The sequence below is a fragment of the Podarcis pityusensis genome (genome assembly GCF_964106645.2).
Source record: "Podarcis pityusensis genome assembly, chromosome: 8".
In the NCBI taxonomy this organism is placed as follows: domain Eukaryota; kingdom Metazoa; phylum Chordata; class Lepidosauria; order Squamata; family Lacertidae; genus Podarcis; species Podarcis pityusensis.
In genome coordinates, this window is record NC_138033.1 from 8228892 (window position 1) to 8247923 (window position 19032).

At 47.5% G+C, this 19032-nt stretch overlaps 2 long non-coding RNA genes across 2 annotated transcripts in view; one reads left to right on the forward strand and one right to left on the reverse strand.

The window, feature by feature from the left end:
- LOC308484550 overlaps positions 1-14273 on the reverse strand; it is a 57347-nt gene extending 43074 nt beyond the window's left edge. The window contains exon 1 of the long non-coding RNA XR_013989968.1: positions 14045-14273. This is a non-coding gene — a long non-coding RNA (uncharacterized lncRNA). The remainder of the gene's footprint in view (positions 1-14044) is intronic.
- Positions 901-17429, forward strand: LOC308484618. The gene is made up of 3 exons (XR_013990046.1): positions 901-1804; positions 14537-14701; positions 16796-17429. It is a non-coding gene; the product is annotated as an uncharacterized lncRNA (long non-coding RNA).
- The last annotated feature ends 1603 nt before the right edge of the window (positions 17430-19032 follow it).

Sequence of the window (19032 nt, forward strand, 5' to 3'; positions counted from 1 at the left end):
CCCTTCTGGGCGGGGACGTGGGCGGTGGCTCCTGGAATTCGGCACCGGGTTGGCTGAAGGGGATGTACGTCATGAAGGGCGGGGCGCGATCGATATAAAGTGTTCCCTACCAGCGACGAGGGGGGAAAGGGGGCGGGGTCTCTGACGTCATGTTCTTCAGGAGGGGAAAAATGGGCGGGGATTGGTGGGGATGGGCGGCCCAATGAGCCTCTGACGAGGTTTCCCGCCCAACAGGCCTTCTGCGCTTCTTTTTACCTCAGGGCGAAGGGATATTGCCTCAGCCGGCGGTTAGACCGCGCAAAAAAGGAGGCCCCTCCCCGGAGCTCTGAGTTAATTAACTTAGGCTAACTAAATTAACTACCTGGCCTACCCACCCCGCATACCAGAAAGTCATTAATGTGAACAACAACATTTCTATAAACATATTATTCAAAGGGTGAGGGAAGCTCTTTCTATTCCAAGGACAGGTTTATCAGTTGCACGTTTAGCATAAGGGCAGCCATGTTGGATCAGGACAAAAACCTGCCTAGTCCAGCATCCTGAGCCCACAGCGGCCAACCAGATGTGTGTGCGAAACGCGTAAGCAGGACCTGAGTTCAACACTAACACTTCCTCACTTGTAGTTCCCAGCGACTTGTATTCAGGGGCGTAATGCATAGCAGTCATGGCTAGTAACTTGTTATGTACTGAAGTTCTCACCCTGGGCCAGCAGGGGGATACTGTAGATAGTTTTCACTCAGGTCCACATATGCAAATAAGGGACTGAAAGTGACGTTCAGTGATTGGATAGTTACAGGAAGTGGTTACTGTTGCGTTGTAGTGGAGCTCTATATAAGCAGACTGGCTGCTTATATAGCAGTTCTGTTCTGGCCTGTGAATAAACAAGAGCTGTTTGAAGAATCGCTGTGTCGTCTGATATGTTCACCCACAACTTGACAGTAACCATTGCGGATGGGCTATAAATATAATAAATAAAACCAGAATATCATAGCAAGGATTTTGTATACTGATTTTCCAGCCTCTCCGGTATGCAGAGAGTCCAACAAGCGAGTTGGAAAAGCAGCTCACCGGAAATTATTGAAACTTTGTCTAGTGGCAATACTAGCCCACCCACAGATTTTGTGAACTACAACTCCCATCGTCCCTGACTGCTGGCCAAGCAACCTGCGGAAGTTAGAGGAGAGCCAGACAGTATGGCGTAGGAGAGAGGCCATGCGGATGAGGTGACCCTGGGTGGGATCCCCAGGGCAGAGCGAAGCTGTGGAATAGCCATCAATGCCAGCGGTCAGGGATGATGGGAATTGTAGTCCCAAAGCAGCCGGATACCCTGTGAGAAGTGGGTCCTAAAACCTTTAATCCCGCTCCTTAAAATGCAATCTGAACAAAACGGCTGAAGCAGCAAAGAGTTTATTGACTACAATACATTCTCCCTTCTCAAACTTCCCCCATTGAGTTTTCTGGAAGGTCAGCGCTGACGTGGGCAGGAGCTGCTGTCCGGCCTCCTCCCAGAGGATGGCCCAGAACATCTTGCTTTACCTGGCTCCGAGACAGCAAAAGGAAAGAGCGCCTCTGTTGCAATGCAAGAGCCCAACTTCAATGCTCCAGGCTATGCTTGCTGTTCTCCTCCTACATTGCAACATTTTCATTCAGCCTTTCTTCCTCGGTTTCTGCAGAAACGACGGACGAGAAACTGCACGTGTTCATAGTTTCCCCGTGTTACCCTTTGCCTCTCTCCCCCTGTCTTTTGGTGAAATTCGGATTGTAAGCTTTCGGAGGCAGAGGCCTGTCTTCCAAGCCAGCCTGAGTAAGTTGGGGTGATAATGCCAAAGTTCCAGGTTTGATCGCCAAATGGGACAGCTGCATTTCAGGGGGTTGGACTGGATGATCCTTGGGGTCCCTCCAAACTCTATGATTCTAAGTGTCATGTGCTTAATCGATCATGGCAATGATCCAAGCAAGGCGAGGCTGCCTCAGGTGGAGTTGGGGTATAAATAAGGGCAATAGGAACATCCAGTTCGGAGACTACCATGATGGTGCCCACGGGTGCCCTGAGAGGACTTTCCTGGTGAGTTAAGCTTGAAAGAAGCATTCTGTTGTAACCCAGAGAATAGGACGTGCTTAGATGTGATATGTATGTTTCTGTGGTACCCACAAGAGTGTCTCTGGTTTGCATATCTGCACACAAGCCCAGAAAAGTTGGCTCTTGTTTAAGGGGCATGTTGTTGTTGTTGTTTAGTTGTTTAGTCGTGTCCGACTCTTCGTGACCCCCTGGACCAGAGCACGCCAGGCACTCCTGTCTTCCACTGCCTCCCGCAGTTTGGTCAAACTCATGCTGGTAGCTTCAAGAACACTGTCCAACCATCTCGTCCTCTGTCGTCCCCTTCTCCTTGTGCCCTCCATCTTTCCCAACATCAGGGTCTTTTCCAGGGAGTCTTCTCTTCTCATGAGGTGGCCAAAGTACTGGAGCCTCAGCTTCAGGATCTGTCCTTCCAGTGAGCACTCAGGGCTGATTTCCTTCAGAATGGATAGGTTTGATCTTCTTGCAGTCCATGGGACTCTCAAGAGTCTCCTCCAGCACCATAATTCAAAAGCATCAATACTTCGGCGATCAGCCTTTTTCTTCCTTCATGGATCACTGCCTTGTCGTGGCGAAGGGGCTTGAACAACTCAGAGAAGCTATGAGCTATGCCGTGCAAGGCCACCCAAGATGGACAGGTCATAGTGGAGAGCTTTGACTAAACGTGATCCACCTGGAGCAGGAAATGGCAAGCCACTCCAGTATCCCTGCCAAGAAAATTCCATGGACAAAGACAGCAGGCATATGGGGCATGTACCATCCCACAAAGTGCAAAGCCTGCTGATATGAAATTTATAAGAGATGCACAAAAGCACATGAAGGCCCCATCGTGCCACTTTAAACAGTTGCGGCTCCCCCACCCCAGAGAATCCTGGGAAATGTAGTTTGTTAAGGGTGCTGAGAGTTGTAAGGAGACTCCCTCCCCCTCCTCACAGAGCTACAATTCCCAAAGTGGTTTCACTCTGGGAATTGTAGTTCTGTGAGGAGATGTATCAAAAAAAGATGTAGGAGGTGGAACCTAACTGCCTGTGGAGTTCTAGCCAATCAGGAACCAAAATGGGCCAAAACCTTTTGATAGGCTGCCATCTAGCATCATGGTGATGCTAATGAAATTTCTCATTATAAATTCTCATTGGGGGTGGAAACCACACACACTTATGGACTGTTAGAGACTCTTATTGTTGTAGCGGAACAAAATTGAATCATATGGATGAGTTTGTCAATAAGTACTGTGCTAAACATTGTGTAATCTATTTTCTACCTGCTACCTTTCTGAAAAGTTATTATTTGCATATATACTTTGCATATATATTGTAAAACTAAAAAATAATAATTCTAATTCCCTATATACATCTTGCACAGGTTAAATCATATTGAAGCCATGTGCTTCGGCTAGGACTCATTTCCCTTCCACATATTACGCAACCACCTCCTTTATATAGCTGGTAATCTTAGACCCTGACTTCTTGGTTATCTATATCCTTCCGAAGAGGAGTTTACTTGTGAACTCAGCAAGAGGTACTGGAAAATACTCCCCACAAGCACAAGGCTGCAATAACCTCTCTTCCGCCATCCCAGGCTGAACCCTCCAATGACAGCTTTCAGTTCTGCATTCTTCTCAAAAAATTTCCCATTTTGAATTGTTGAGGCCATCGGAAAGGAACACACCTGTGAGTTCTGGAGAAAGACATGAGCAATTTGGGAGACTGAGAAGCAATTGTTTAGAGGAGGGATGAAGAGCTGGCAGAAGAGAGGGACAGCAGCAGCATCGTGAATATTACAGATCCTGGGTTACAACACATATGGCCATGTTTAAAGTATACATCTAAACTGAATTAACAAGCATTCCTCTCCCTAGGAAATCCTGGAACCATATTTCAAGGAGGAAGCATTAGTGTCTCTTTTTAGCACCTTCACCATATTACAGGTAAACCATCACCATGTTTCATTAAACTAGCATTAAAATGAAATAATTTGATCTGGATATGCTTCAAGTCAGGGTTAGCCAATGTGGTACCCTCCAGATGTGTTGGGACTACAATCATGGCCCGGCTGCCAAGGGAAGAAGAGTGAGAAGCTTTTCTGGTAGCGTTATTCCATCTCCCTTTTCCACTCTGCCCCATTTTCCTGCAGAAGAAAATGTCGTTTGATTCTGAGATTCCTGCTCTCTCAGCAGTATGGATGAACTATGTCTTCAGTCAGCAAGTCTCCTCCCCATAATCCTGGGGAAAATTATCACAGAACGGTGGGGTGTGCTGGGTGCACTTTCTGAAAATGGCCTTGCAGAACACCGACTGGCCAGCCTTCTGATTTGTTATTAACGAGAAACATCCGTTGCTTGTTAATTAAAAGCTGCAGAGCCCTTGCCAGGTGGATGTATTCCACGCACGTAGCTTTTGCACGGTGACCTTTTCTGTCCTCCAGGCTTGGCCAAATCCATGGTCACTCACAGAAGACACTGGACCCTGTGAACCCCAGCCTGTAAATGAGAAATTGGAAGGGTGAACTGGCAACCTCATACCTCATTAAGCGACACGTTAAGAGGCTTACAAGTGCCTTCGTTATTCTCTCCAGAAGGAGTTCCCCAGCACGGCAGCTTCTGATCTTGCAAAGAGGTCTCTTGTGCTAAATCCAGGCATCTGGTTGGCCACACTGAGAACAGGATCCTGGACTACTTGGGCCAGTGGCCTGATTGAGCAGGAATGGTCTTCTGTTAAGAAAATAAGGTTTTGGTTCCCTCCGGATTGGTGAATTTTTTGGTGGGTGTATTATGCAACATGTCATTATGCTGAACCAGGCATCCCCAAACTCAGCCCTCCAGATGATTTTTGGGACTACAGTTCCCATCATCCCTGACCACTGTCCTGTTAGCTAGGGATCATGGGAGTTGTAGTCCCCAAACATCTGGAGGGCTGAGTTTGGGGGTGCCTGTGCTGGACCGTCCACACATCATTAGCTGTTCTTCAATGCTTCACCAGTGTTACTGCATTATTGCCATCCAGAGGAACACTCTTGCGCTACAGCACAACAAAAGCAAGAAGAAGAAGAAGAGTTTGGATTTGATATCCCGCTTTATCACTACCCGAAGGAGTCTCAAAGCGGCTAACATTCTCCTTTCCCTTCCTCCCCCACAACAAACACTCTGTGAGGTGAATGGGGCTGAGAGACTTCAAAGAAGTGTGACTGGCCTAAGGTCACCCAGCAGCTGCATGTGGAGGAGCGGGGAATCGAACCCAGTTCACCAGATTATGAGACTACCACTCTTAACCACTACACCACACTGGCAAGACCAAGAAAACCCCAGGAATATTTATAGAAGGCTTCCTCAACCTTGGCCCTCCAGATGTTTTTGGCCTACAACTCCCATGATCCCTAGCTAGCAGGACCAGTGGTCAGGGATGATGGGAATTGTAGCCTCAAAACATCTGGAGGTCCGAGGTTGAGGAAGCCTGATTTATAGTATAAAAAGTTTCAGGAGGAAGTCGCAGAGCACACACTTGTTGGAAACTTTTGCAGGTGCAAAGAAGATTGAAAGTGAGACTGCATATGACATACGGAACACCAGCATGAACACATCATCATGAAGGCCCAAGAGAAAGGATGCCTGGATGGGATTTTTTTTCACATTTAGCTCAAGGAGACTCCAGGCTTTGGTACTGGCTGGATCTCCTTCCCTCCTGATTCACCTGCTGAGCACCTAAAGGGCTTTGTTGGAAGAACCCTGAAATGCGAAGCATTCATTCAAGCAGAGAGAGGAAGAGGAGGAGGAGGAGGAAGAGGAGGAGAGGTGTCTTTGGGACATCTTCTCCCCAGCCCATGGTCAGCCTTGCCAGATCATTCCGTCGAGGCGTGAATGTCAGGAACTCCAGAAAGGCCTGCACTTGCCTAATTGCACACATTCTCACGATAATTACACCATAACTTCATAATTACCGGCTCTGCCCTAGCTCCGGGGACAAGGAAATTTTCTCCGCAAGAAGAAAGTTCATCTCAATTATGCCTCGTTTAAACAGGACAGGCATTTTTTTGCCCACTAGTAGACACACAACAGTGGCAAAGCTGCTTCCCTGATAGTACGCCTCTCCTTCTGCAACTGATTCTTGTTGTTCCTGGCCTTCTGCCTTCCCAGCGCTTCCCAGCACCCACAGGGATGGAGAGATAGAGGAAATTAAACCTCAGACATAGCCTTTCATCATCAGCTCAACTGTATGTTTTGCCCCTCTCTTATAAAGCTATTATGCTAGGGTGCTTGCTCTTGCAAGATATTTCTTGAAAAACATGGGCTCTGAGGATGCTTTATCACTTGAGAACATCAGTCTCATCATGCCCTGCTTGCCAAGCCGTGACTTGCATCGCTTCTGAGCGGTGGGGTGAAAGAGGTGGATAATGATCCACAGGACCTAAATGTCTGGGAGGCCTTGGAACGAGCGCTGATACAATTAAGAATATAAGAGCTCCATTCAGGGCTTAATTTTGAAGGAAGCGTCAGCTTTGGATCACGTTGAAGGCATGCTTCTGAGCGCGTGCAGTGTTCCTGTCCCACTTGGGGCAATAACAGCAAACTTGTGTGCCCCACATGCTATATATCAGAGTTTCCACAACGACCGGCATGATGACTCCTGTTGGCCGAACCCCCAGTAGAACTGAAGCAAATAACAAATCCTTGTTGAAGAGAATAACAAGTGCAGACAACTGCTGGAGATGTGGGAGTAAAAATGCGAACTTAGTACATATGATGATTAACTGCCCGATGATAAGATCATTTTGGTGTGAGGTGAGGATATTTATAGCAAGAGTAATAATGCTGTTTACCTTCCCGCCGGATTGGTACCTATTTATCTACTTGCACTTTGACGTGCTTTCGAACTGCTAGGCTGGCAGGAGCAGGGACCGAGCAACGGGAGCTCACCCCGTCGCGGGGATTCGAACCGCTGACCTTCTGATCGGCAAGTCCTAGGCTCTGCGGTTTAACCCACAGCGCCACCCGTATCCCAAATCCAACTTACTTACAATTAAATCCTAATTCAATCCTAGGCCTATTTGGTGCTTTCAAGTGACTTCTAATTATTTATATTTGGCAGACCCTATTAAATGGCTCTCTTTGGGCAGAGTGTTTGGACAGGGAGTTCCTCTTTCCAGGGAACTCTGGGAATTGCAGCTCTTTGAGGGTCTCCCTAACAACCCTTTAGCAAATGACAGCTCCCAGGATTCTTTGGGGGACGCCATGACTGTTTAAAGTGGCGTCAATGTGCTTTAATTGTACGGTGCAAATGTGCCCCAAGAGCTTTTCACCACCACTGATAACGCTACCGAACCAGCAGAGAAGAGGGGGAACTTTGCCCAGCTTCCTTCCTCTGGTGGCTTCCTACAAACACAAGCGCACAACCTGTTGCAGTTGAGCTGCCTTGACCTCTCTACTGCTCTGGTGTAAAAATGTCAGCCTCCTGGCACTGCGCACTGTTTGCTCAGTCGCCTTTGTTTTAATACTGACTCAGGTTCTTTTGTCTCTGACTTTGTTTGACTTTGGCTCCGAGCTGCAGAAAAGATGTTCGTCACCTTGGTGCGTTCCTCCTCAGGGTCTCGGTTTTCCATTGCACACGCATTTATCTGCCTGATAAAGGGGCCAGGAGCTGGGCTCAGTTTGCAGGGTGCGCAGCGAAGTACCTGCCTCTGTCTGCTGCTCCTGCAGAGGCTGCTGGCTGTGCAAGTGGCGGCTAGTGCCCATTGGAACATGCGGAAAGCAGAGAGAGGCCAAAAGCGGGCAGAGCTGGAGGCAATGGCAGGCAGGGCCAGAGCCAATGGCAGGGTGGAGCCACCTACCGTATTTTTTGCCCGATAAGACTCACTTTTTCCCTCCTAAAAAGTAAGGGGAAATGTATGTGCGTCTTATGGAGCGAGTGCAGGCTGTGCAGCTATCCCAGAAGCCAGAACAGCAAGAGAGATTCCTGCTTTCACTGCACAGCGATCCCTCTTGCTGTTCTGGCTTCTGAGATTCAGAATATTTTTTTTCTTGTTTTCCTCCTCCAAAAACTAGGTGCGTCTTGTGGTCTGGTGCGTCTTATAGAGCGAAAAATACGGTAATTCTCCCTCCCTGCTGAGCACTACAAGGGCAAAACTAAGGCAAAAGGGGAGGAAGCAACTGGGATTCCGAAGCTTTTCTGCCTCCAGCTATGACAGCAGAGCACAGCCATCGTGGCTAGTAGCCATCTTGTTACCATAGGACAGGGGTCAGCAACCTTTTTCAGCCGTGGGCCGGTCCACCGTCCCTCAGACCATGTGGTGGGCCGGACTATATTTTGAAAAAGAAAAAAAAATGAACGAATTCCTATGCCCCACAAATAACCCAGAGATGCATTTTAAATAAAAGCACACATTCTGCTCATGTAAAAACATGCTGATTGCCGCACCGTCTGCAGGCAGGATTGAGAAGGTGATTGGGCCAGATCCGGCCCCCTTAGGTTGCCTACCCCTGCTATAGGAGCATAGGAAACTGCCTTATATAGAGTCCATTAAGCTCAGTATTATCTGCATTGAACGCCACAACCCCATAGTCGCCTTTGACTGGACTTAACCATCCAGGAGTCCTTTACCTTTTACAGCCAGGAAAAAAACCTTGAAGGACCACATTTACCTATTTTTACTATTATGCAGTAGTGTAGATCGTCATGCAGCAGGGTCATGAGTTAATATTTCAAGATCCTGTATTCTGTCCATGCAAATATTTGCCCTTCACTGCCTCTCTTACTGCTTCTGCTGCTGTTACTTCCCACACATGTTTCATCAGTCAATCGAGGAAGTGAGAGATCCGGTAGCGATGGTGGGGCTGGGCTACTTGAAAGCAGAACGAATGAGGAGTGGAAAGCCACCAGTGGCAGAGGGAAGATGAAATAGCTGGCCCAGTTGCGTCAGATTTTAGTACTGTATTTTAGATACTAGAATGCATGTCTATTAAATGCATTCCTATTATAGCTGCATGTACAGGGTGGCGCATCTTACGGTGGCGCAATGTGTTGCCATTAGTGGAACAGAATTTCATTCAAAACACTGTCATCTGCAATGGCTTTGATGTTGAAGAGCAGCGCTCACTGAGACTAGGAGACTTACATGGAAGTCCGTTTCTGTAGGAAATGGTGCAAATTCAGCACGTAGGTAATTACGCACAATGAGGCTACATGTGTGCAGATCTCTGCAGACACACATTTTCCTGCCTGGAAAGCGAATTCCATGCAAAAGCTTTGTAGCATGTTAACTCTTCTTTAGTCCGAAGAAGAAGATGGAAGCTTTCTCCGATGAGAATAGGGATGTCCTAAGGGAAATTAGGACATTTTGGGATCTAATTGGAAACCGGGATGGCTTTTGTAAATCTGGGACTGTCGCTGGGAAATAGGGACATTTGGAGGGTCTGGACTGGTATTCGCAGTGTCTATGAATGTGCTACTCCATTCCAGCTCATCCTACCACTTGTATTGCCAGCACTGTACCCCAATCCTTCCTTCTTGCATGATCCCGCACTAAAATCTATACCACAGATTCGAAAATCCAATGTCAACGTAGTGGAGCCAGGCAGAAACATTCCTCTTCACCCAGGCTTTACTGATTAAACAATCTATGGCCTTTTAAATGGGCTGGGGGGTATTTTTGTTTAAATAATAATAATAATAATAATAATAATAATATTAATTTATTTATATCCCGATCTCCCCAGCAGAAGCCGGGCTCAGAGTGGCTAACAACAATAAAAGTAACACAGTTTACATAAAATCACAATCAATTAATTGAAATACATTCTAAAATCAATTCAAAATCAAATTAATGGCAACCATTGGGCTAGTGTTCTATGAGGATTACCGAAAGAGGGGGTCAGACTGTGTCTTGGCTATAGGCTCTGTCTTGCAGGCCCTGTGGAAAAATGTCAAGTCCCGCAGGGCCCTAGTCTCTTGTGACAGTGCATTCCACCAGATCGGGGCCACGGCCGAAAAAGCCCTGGCTCTGGTTGAGGCCAGCCTAACCTCCCTGTGGCCCGGGACCTCCAAGATGTTTTTATTTGAAGACCGTAAGGTCCTCTGTGGGACATACCAGGAGAGGAGGTCCTGTAGGTACGAGTTTGTTTGTTATTACATCGTATATTATGGGTTTTGTACTGCAAACCACCCTGCGATCTTCGGATGAAGGCTGGTATATAAATTTAACAATAAAATAAAATAAATAATAACCAGCCTGTCTTCTTCACACCCACAACCGCGATCGTATGTGGTCTCGCTTTCAATACTATTCGTGCCTACGAGAGTTTTGGGGCGGCCACACTGCTTCCTTTTTAGTTAGTGCACATCCTGCAACTTCCTGGTGAAATATTGTAACTTGGCATGCCGCAAATGTCCAGAGCGGTAGGTGGGTGTGGTTGTCTGGCTTTTGCTGGACTGTTATGTACTGAAGTTCTCACCCTGGGCCAGCAGGGGAATACTGTAGATAGTTATGCAAATGAAGGATCAAAAGTGACGTTCAGTGATTGGATAGTTTTAGAAAGTTGCTACAGTAATGTTGTACTGGAGCTCTATATAAGCAGGCTGACTGAGCCCTTCAGTTCAGTTCTGTTCTGGCCTCAGAATAAACAAGAGCTGTTTGAAGAATCGCTGTGTCGTCTGATATGTTCACCCACAACTTAACAGGACTGAAGCCCCTCTGGACAGTGACCATGTGCTAGTGTTGGGAAAAACATTGTGGTACAAGCTAAAGCAGAATGGATACTCCACGAATGCGCAGAATACACCCGTAACATAAGAGAGGTCTGGAGGAGTCCCAGGGCGAATAGCAACTTCTGTTAATGATTGCTTTTTACTGCCCTGCCCCTCGCTTACTAAGGAAGGCTGGCACACTGCTCTTGTACATTTGATCAGAAATTAAATGAATAACCCTCCCATGCGCCATCCCCACGCCAGAAAACCAAGGAAGCTTCAAGGCTATTAACGTTGCAGGAACAGGGCTATTTTTAAAGGTTGCAAGCCTAAACGCTAGTGTTTAATATGTTGGGGGAAAAGCTTTCAATTCAAAAATGTGATTGCCAAAAAGGTGGCAATCCTACGTATGAGCTCAAATCTCATCTGATGCCCTTGAATGGCCATGTTTGAATGGCTTGTAGGTGTTTACATGGTGGAAGGATTGCCATGTTTGTTTTCTCTGGACTTGCTCCTATGCCTTTTCATCTGCAGCCCGTCACGCTACAGAAATCAAGCTGGCAAAACTATTTTTGCTCCGCAGCGGAGAAACGTTGCCAGCTTCCTTTCTGTATGCCAGGCTGCTGTTTGAGGAATGAAAGCGACATAGCTGTCAACTTACAGATTTGAAAATAAGGGACCAGCAGCCTCGAAAATAAGGGATCAGCAGCCAAAATAAGGGATTTTCAGAGCACAGGTATGTTCGACTTCTGAGCCCCTCCGAACCAAAGGCAGAAAGCCCAGCCAGCAGCCAAACGAAGCCTCAAGCGGTGGTTCCCACAGCGCAGCAACCCGGCAAAGGGATGCAGCAAGGAAAATCACCGTCACCTCTCCGCTGGGAAGCGCTGAGCAAAGGCGAGTCCCCAGGCAACGCGGCCGATTTGATTGGCACAAGGCATGCAAGCTCCACCCCCCAGTCGTTCTTAGACTCCTTATTGGGTGAGCAACGCAGCCAAGCAACACAGCTGGAGCCTCCCTCCTCCCTGGCTGGCAGGGAGGGAGAGGAGCTGCTTCCTTTGAAACCCGGGAAATCTAAGGGACATCATCAATAAGGGACAGCAGCGGGACATGGTGCTGGGATAAGGGACTTGCTTGCCAAATAAGGGACGGTTGACAGCTATGGAAAGCGGGGCCAGTAGAAAAGAAGCAGAAGAAAAAGGTGGCCACTCTCATTTCATTACTTGCTTGAACTGTTCCCTTTACTTCCTCCTAGGACTGCTTTCCTCTGAAGCAGGGGCAGGAACCTGACACCCAGGGGCCAAATGCCTCTGCTGGAGCAAGCCAGCTCCATCAGGCCTCCTTGTCCCTCAGCTGTCACCTGGGGGAAGCTGTTGCATCAGGCTGCGGCAGGCAAAGACACAGGAAGCAGGAGGGCTCATTTCATCAGCTTCGCTGGAGGCCCACGAAGCACCTCTTTGCCCTTGAACTGTGCCAGCTGGCTTTTATAGGGACAGCTGTTTAGAAATCCATGCCTAGGTTTTGATTTTCCTCCTCCCTCCTTGTCCCTTTCCCCTTGTATATCATGTACCTATGGAACCGCCTCTCCTGGTATGCCCCGCAGAGGACCTTAAGGTCCACAAATGACAACACCTTGGAGGTCCCAAGTCGCAAGGTGGTTAGATTGGTCCCAACTAGGGCCAGGGCCTTTTCAGTACTGGCCCCGACTTGGCGGAATGCTCTGTCACAAGAGACCAGGGCCCTGCGGGACTTGACATCTTTCCACCGGGCCTGCAAGACAGAGCTGTTCCGCCTGGCCTTTGGTTTGGACTCAGTCTGACCCTTATGTTTCCCTCCCCTTATGGTCTTGATTTATTGGCTACTTTAAAACGAGGCTGCATTTTAAATTGCATTTTAACCTGTATTTTAAATTGGTCCCCCCCCTTTCCCCCTATTATGTTTTTACTGTGATTTTATTGGTGTTAGCCGCCCTGAGCCCGGCTCTGGCCAGGGAGGGCGGGGTATAAATAAAATTTATTATTATTATTATATAGATGGATAGATAGGGATAGATGGAAATAGATGGATAGATAGATAGATAGATAGATAGATAGATAGATGATAGATAGATACAGATAGATCCTTTTGAGGCTTTCCCTCCTTATGGAGGGTCTCATTGATGGCTTTCTGCACAACTGTCAGGTCAGCAGCCTTCCCCATGATTGTATTTCCCACTGAACCAGACTGAGAGACCATTTAAAGGCTCAGGAACCCATTGCAGTTGTTATGGATTGAATAGCTACTGCACCTTTTCAAAATATTCTAATTTTCTGAGATTGTTAATTTGGGGGTTTTCATCATCTGTACGCCATAATCATCACAATTATAACAAATAAAGGCTTGACATATCTCGCTTTGCATGTCATGAGTCTATCTCATATACAGTGGTACCTCGGGTTAAGAACTTAATTCGTTTTGGAGGTCTGTTCTTAACCTGAAACTGTTCTTAACCTGAGGTACCACTTTAGCTAATGGGGCCTCCTGCTGCCGCCACGCTGCCGGAGCATGATTTCTGTTCTCATCCTGAAGCAAAGTTCTTAACCCAAGGTAATATTTCTGGGTTAGCAGAGTCTGTAACCTGAAGCGTATGCAACCTGAAGCGTATGTAACCTGAGGTACCACTGTATTAGTTTCACCTTTTAAGTTGAATTACTGAAATAAATGAACTTTTCCACGATATTCTAATTTTTCGAGTTTCATAGATAGATAGATAGATAGATAGATAGATAGATAGATAGATAAATAGATGCTTTGGGAGCCTTCTTGGCTGAAGAGCTGGACACTAGTGCTCCAAGTAAGTAAATAAATGTAGCCCTCTAGCCACATCTCATGGACTAAGCCTCTCTTTGCCAGTGGGGCTTTAGCACACAAAAAGCTCAAGCTCCAATAGATGTGTTTGTCTGTGATCTAAACCACTGAGCCTCTTGGACTTGCCAATCAGAAGGTCAGCAGTTCGAATCCCCGCGACAGCTTGAGCTTCCATTGCTCTGTCCCAGCTCCTGCCAACCTAGCAGTTCGAAAGAACATCAATGCAAATGGATAAGTAGGTACCACTGCGACAAGAAGGTAAGTGGCGTCTCCGTGCGCTCTGGTTTCCGTCACGGTGTCCCGTTGAGCCAGAAGCAGTTTAGACCTGCTGGCTACATGACCCAGAAAGCTGTCTGCGGACAAACGTCGGCTCCCTCGGCCTGAAAGCGAGATGAGCGCCGCAACCCCATAGTCACCTTTGACTGGGGTCCTTTACCTTTTACAGTGGTACCTCGGGTTAAGTACTTAATTCGTTCCGGAGGTCCGTTCTTAACCTGAAACTGTTCTTAACCTGAAGCACCACTTTAGCTAATGGGGCCTCCTGCTGCTGCCGCGTCACCGGAGCACAATTTCTGTTCTCATCCTGAAGCAAAGTTCTTAACCTGAAGCACTATTTCTGGGTTAGCGGAGTGTGTAACCTGAAGCGTATGTAACCTGAAGCGTATGTAACCCGAGGTACCACTGTACCTTGCCAGAAGAGACCTCTGCTGTTCTTTCTGCAACACTTACACACATGCAAAAGGAATTTGTGGATTGCTTGGTTCTAAGTGAGCAAGATGAGCCCATTCAGTTCACAGATGACTTTTTACAAGAGACCTTTGGCATTACCTGAAGATGACCGGCTAGATACAGAGCCGGCTCACCGAGTGTCGGTCAGCCCCTTCTTTCGAAGCTGCTGAAAAACCTGACCCACATATTGTGATCTTTCTTCTTTTGCGTTAAGAGCCAGAATGTTTCCGATCGCAACCGCCCGCCCTCTTCCCAAGACGTCACCTTTTAAACAGAGTTGCACCTGCAGTTGTTTGCGGGGAAGTCACCTGAAGAGCCGGTTCTGCTGAGATCGTGACGCTGGCTTTGTTGACCGAGCACTCCAAGCGCAGGACAAAAGGTATAACCTTCAAAAAGACGCCAGACGTGGCTCTGGGAAGGTGGTGGAAGGAGCTCCCTTTCTGTCTCTCCCCCACTGCAGGGGGAGAGCAGCCCTCCGGGATCATGCCAGGACAGAGTCTTGCACCCATTGCTTGCAAATATGTTTGCAGAGGGGTAGCAGCCCCGAGAGGCCACTAGGAAGCTGGTGACTGTCCCTCAAGTGTGGCGATGATGTTTAGAATCAGCTTGGAACTTTCTTCTTCTTCTTTACTTATTTTTTATCATTATTATTACTATTATTTTATTTTTTAATCCATTATTAATTATTATTATTGTTGTTGTTGTTATTATTATTATTATTATTATTATCATCATCATCATCATTATTTCTCTTTCCTTTTAGTCCCCTCTTAGTTTCTTAGTTTGTTTTTGAGGGGAGAGCCTTACCTCCCTCCATCGTCCTGCTATTCCTACCATCCTCTCTAAAAATTAAAATAAAATAAAAAATATCCCCCCCCCCCATATCAGTGATATTGCTACTGGTGCCTTCCCCCCTCCCTTTTCCTTTTCCTTTTTTTTCTTTTCCTTTCCTTCTTCCCCCTCACCTCCCTCTTTCTCTCCCCCCCTTTCCCCCCTCCTTCTCTTTAAAAGAACACATACACACACTCACACGTACACACACACACACATAAGTAAAGTAAGTAAATAAATGTAGCCCTCTAGCCACACCTCATGGACTAAGGCTCTCTTTGCCAGTGGGGCTTTAGCGCACAAAAGCTCAAGCTCCAATAGATGTGTTTGTCTGTGGTCTAAACCACTGAGCCTCTTGGACTTGCCGATCAGAAGGTCAGCAGTTCGAATCCCCGCGACAGCTTGAGCTTCCATTGCTCTGTCCCAGCTCCTGCCAACCTAGCAGTTGGTAGAAAGCACGTCAGTGCAAATGGATAAGTAGGTACCACTGTGGCAAGAAGGTAGGTGGCGTTTCCGTGTGCTCTAGTTTCCATCATGGTGTCCTTTTGCGCCAGAAGTGGTTTAGTTCTGCTGACCACATGACCCAGAAAGCTGTCTGTGGACAAACGCCGGCTCCCTCAGCCTAAAAGCGAGATTATGTTTGCCCCTCTCAAAAGGGCTGTATACATATTTTCATTTCTACATTATTTTTTACTGTTGGCATTTGATATACAAATACGACTCCCAGGCATCACAATCGTGACATCTTCAGATCTCTCATCTCCTTCCCTTCCCCTTTCCTTCTTTGATTTAATCTGCTTTTCTAGTCCCTCTTACCCTCCTAACTCTAAAATCTACATACACATACCTCCCCACACACTTTCATTAGCAATCCTCCCTCCCCAGTGGTTTTTTACCTCATACTATAACTAGAACTGGGACGTGGGTGGTGCTGTGGGTTAAACCACAGAGCCTAGGGCTTGCCGATCAGAAGGTCGGCGGTTCGAATCCCCACGACGGGGTGAGCTCCCGTTGCTCGGTCCCTGCTCCTGCCAACCTAGCAGTTCGAAAGCATGTCAAAGTGCAAGTAGATAAACAGGTACCGCTCTGGCGGGAAGGTAAACGGCGTTTCCGTGCGCTGCTCTGGTTCGCCAGAAGCGGCTTAGTCATGCTGGCCACATGACCCGGAAGCTGTACACCGGCTCCCTCGGCCAGTAAAGCGAGATGAGCGTTGCAACCCCAGAGTCGGCCACGACTGGACCTAACGGTCAGGGGTCCCTTTACCTTTTTTATAATTAGAACCACCACTGCAACCAAGTACCGTAATTTTCGCTCTATAAGACGCACCAGACCACAAGACGCACCAAGTATTTGGAGAAGGAAAATAAGAAAAAATATATTCTGAATCTCAGAAGCCAGAACAGCAAGAGGGATCGCTGCGCAGTGAAAGCAGCAATCCCTCTTGCTGTTCTGGCTTCTGGGATAGCTGCGCTGCGTGCATTCGCTCCATAAGACGCACACACATTTCCCCTTACTTTTTAGGAGGGAAAAAGTGAGTCTTATACAGCAAAAAATACGGTATTTTCATCCTTCTTTGTCTCTCTCTCCCTCTTTCTTTCTTTCTTCTCCTTCCCTCCTTTTCTCTCTCCCCTTTTTACTTCAGAATCAGCTTGGAAGCCACACTTGCCTCGGTCGCATTCAGAACACAACCACCCCCCATTCAGCCACAGACCCTCACCACCTCTGCTTTCCCACTGGCACCAAGATTGTAAGGCAAGGATTCCACCGTTGGCAATACGGGCCAATGGCCTGACTTGGTGGGAGGGTCCCCATGAACCAGGTGCAAAAGCCTGCCCCCTGGTGGCCTTTGACAAAAACAACACACAGCTCCATAAACTCTGCCGAACTTTGCAATAGGTCACCAGAAGCCACACTGGGACACTTGGCTCCGATCCATGTGGGGCCGAGGGCAGACTTCTGTAGGCTTGGCTCCGGGCTCAATTCCTCATGCTCCTGTGACAGTCATATAAAGGCAAATAAGGATGCAATATACAAAATCACCGGCCCTTCAGAGAGGCAATCAAGGTCTATCTTCAGCCTCATGACCCTCCTGTTTAAATACTGCTTTCAAATAAAGACGTGCTGCTGTTGGGTTGCCCTGACCTTTAGAAGGCTCTAGGGTTGCATGCAAAACCACCAAAGGTGTAACCAAACCCTTGGCATGAAGGGCGCATGGTGGGGAAGTCCTCTCTCAAGCATGCGGGAGTGTTCAGCTACTGGGATAAATGCTAAACCCTGATAACTCCTCATAATAATAATAATAATAATAATAATAATAATAATTTATTATTTGTACCCTGCCCATCTGGCTGGGTTTCCCTAACCACTCTGGGCAGCTTCCACAGAGACCAAAAATACACTAAAATCTCACACATTAAAAACTTCCCTGAACAGGGCTGCCTTCAGATGTCTTCTGAATGTCAGGTAGTTGTTTATCTCTTTGACATCTGATGGGAGGACGTTCCACAGGGCGGGCGCCACTACCAAGAAGGCCCTCTGCCTGGTTCCCTGTAGCTTTGCTTCTCGCAGTGAGGGGACCGCCAGAAGGCCCTCAGAGCTGGACCTCAGCATCCGGGCAGAACAATGGGGGTGGAGACGCTCCTTCAGGTATACTGGACAGAGGCCGTTTAGGGCTTTAAAGGTCAACACCAACACCAACATCATCACATGTGCACACGTCTGAAAAAGTCTGCAGTTCCCCTCTGCTTCTGCCAAGGTGCCCAAGGCGTAGACACCAGCAGAACATCTGCTGCTGTCCGTGCTGGGAAGGGGAGGCAGGGAAAAGGGGGGGGGGAGTTAAAACTTTGATTACAGATAACAATCGTCAGTGTGGTATAGTGGTTAGAGGGTCAGAGGGATCTGCAAGACCGGAGTTCACCCCTCTCCCTCTCTCTTTGGCGATCGCTCGTAGCCAAGTAAGATTGTCTTCCATAAACACGGTTTTAAAAGTGAGTCCGTAAGTGACTGTGAAGGCCAATTCTGGATCCACACATTCTTCCACAGTGGGGACATTGGTTTCCGGGCGGGAGTTGATCACGGTGTGGATTTGCCAAGCGTGCCTTCCTCTCAGCACGTTTCTCCCTTTTGTCCTGAGTTTGAGTGTCTTCAAAGTCCATGACACCTTTGGTAAAGGCTGTTCTCCAATTGGAGCGCTCGCAGGTCAGTGATTCCCAGTTGTCGGTGTTTATACCACATTTCTTTAGATTTGCCTTGAGAGTCTTTGAACCTCTTTTGTTGACCACCAGCATTACGCTTTCCATTTTAAAGTTCAGAACAGAGTAGTTCATATCCCCGCTTGGTCCAGAAGCTCACTGGGTGATCTTGGGCCAGAGGCACCACCTCTCAGCCTAGCCTACCTCACAGGGCTGTTGTAGAAATTAAATATATAATTATATTTATATAATTATATAAAGTATAATTCCCAGTATCCCTGAAGGAGCGTCTCTACCCCCATCGTTCTGCCCAGACACTGAGGTCCAGCGCCGAGGGCCTTCTGGCGGTTTCCTCACTGCGAGAAGCCAAGTTACAGGGAACCAGGCAGAGGGCCTTCTCGGTAGTAGCGCCCACCCTGTGGAACGCCCTCCCTTCTGATGTGAAGGAAATAAGCAGCTATCTTCTCTTTAAAAGACATCTGAAGGCAGCCCTGTTCAGGGAAGTTTTTAATGTGTGACATCTTAGTGTATTTTTAGTCTTTGTGGAAGCCGCCCAGAGTGGCTGGGGAAACCCAGCCAGATGGGCGGGGTACAAATAATAAATTATTATTATTATATTATTATTATTATAAATGAGAGAGGAGACACACACACACACCCTTGATCACCTGGAAGTCAAAGGTGGGAG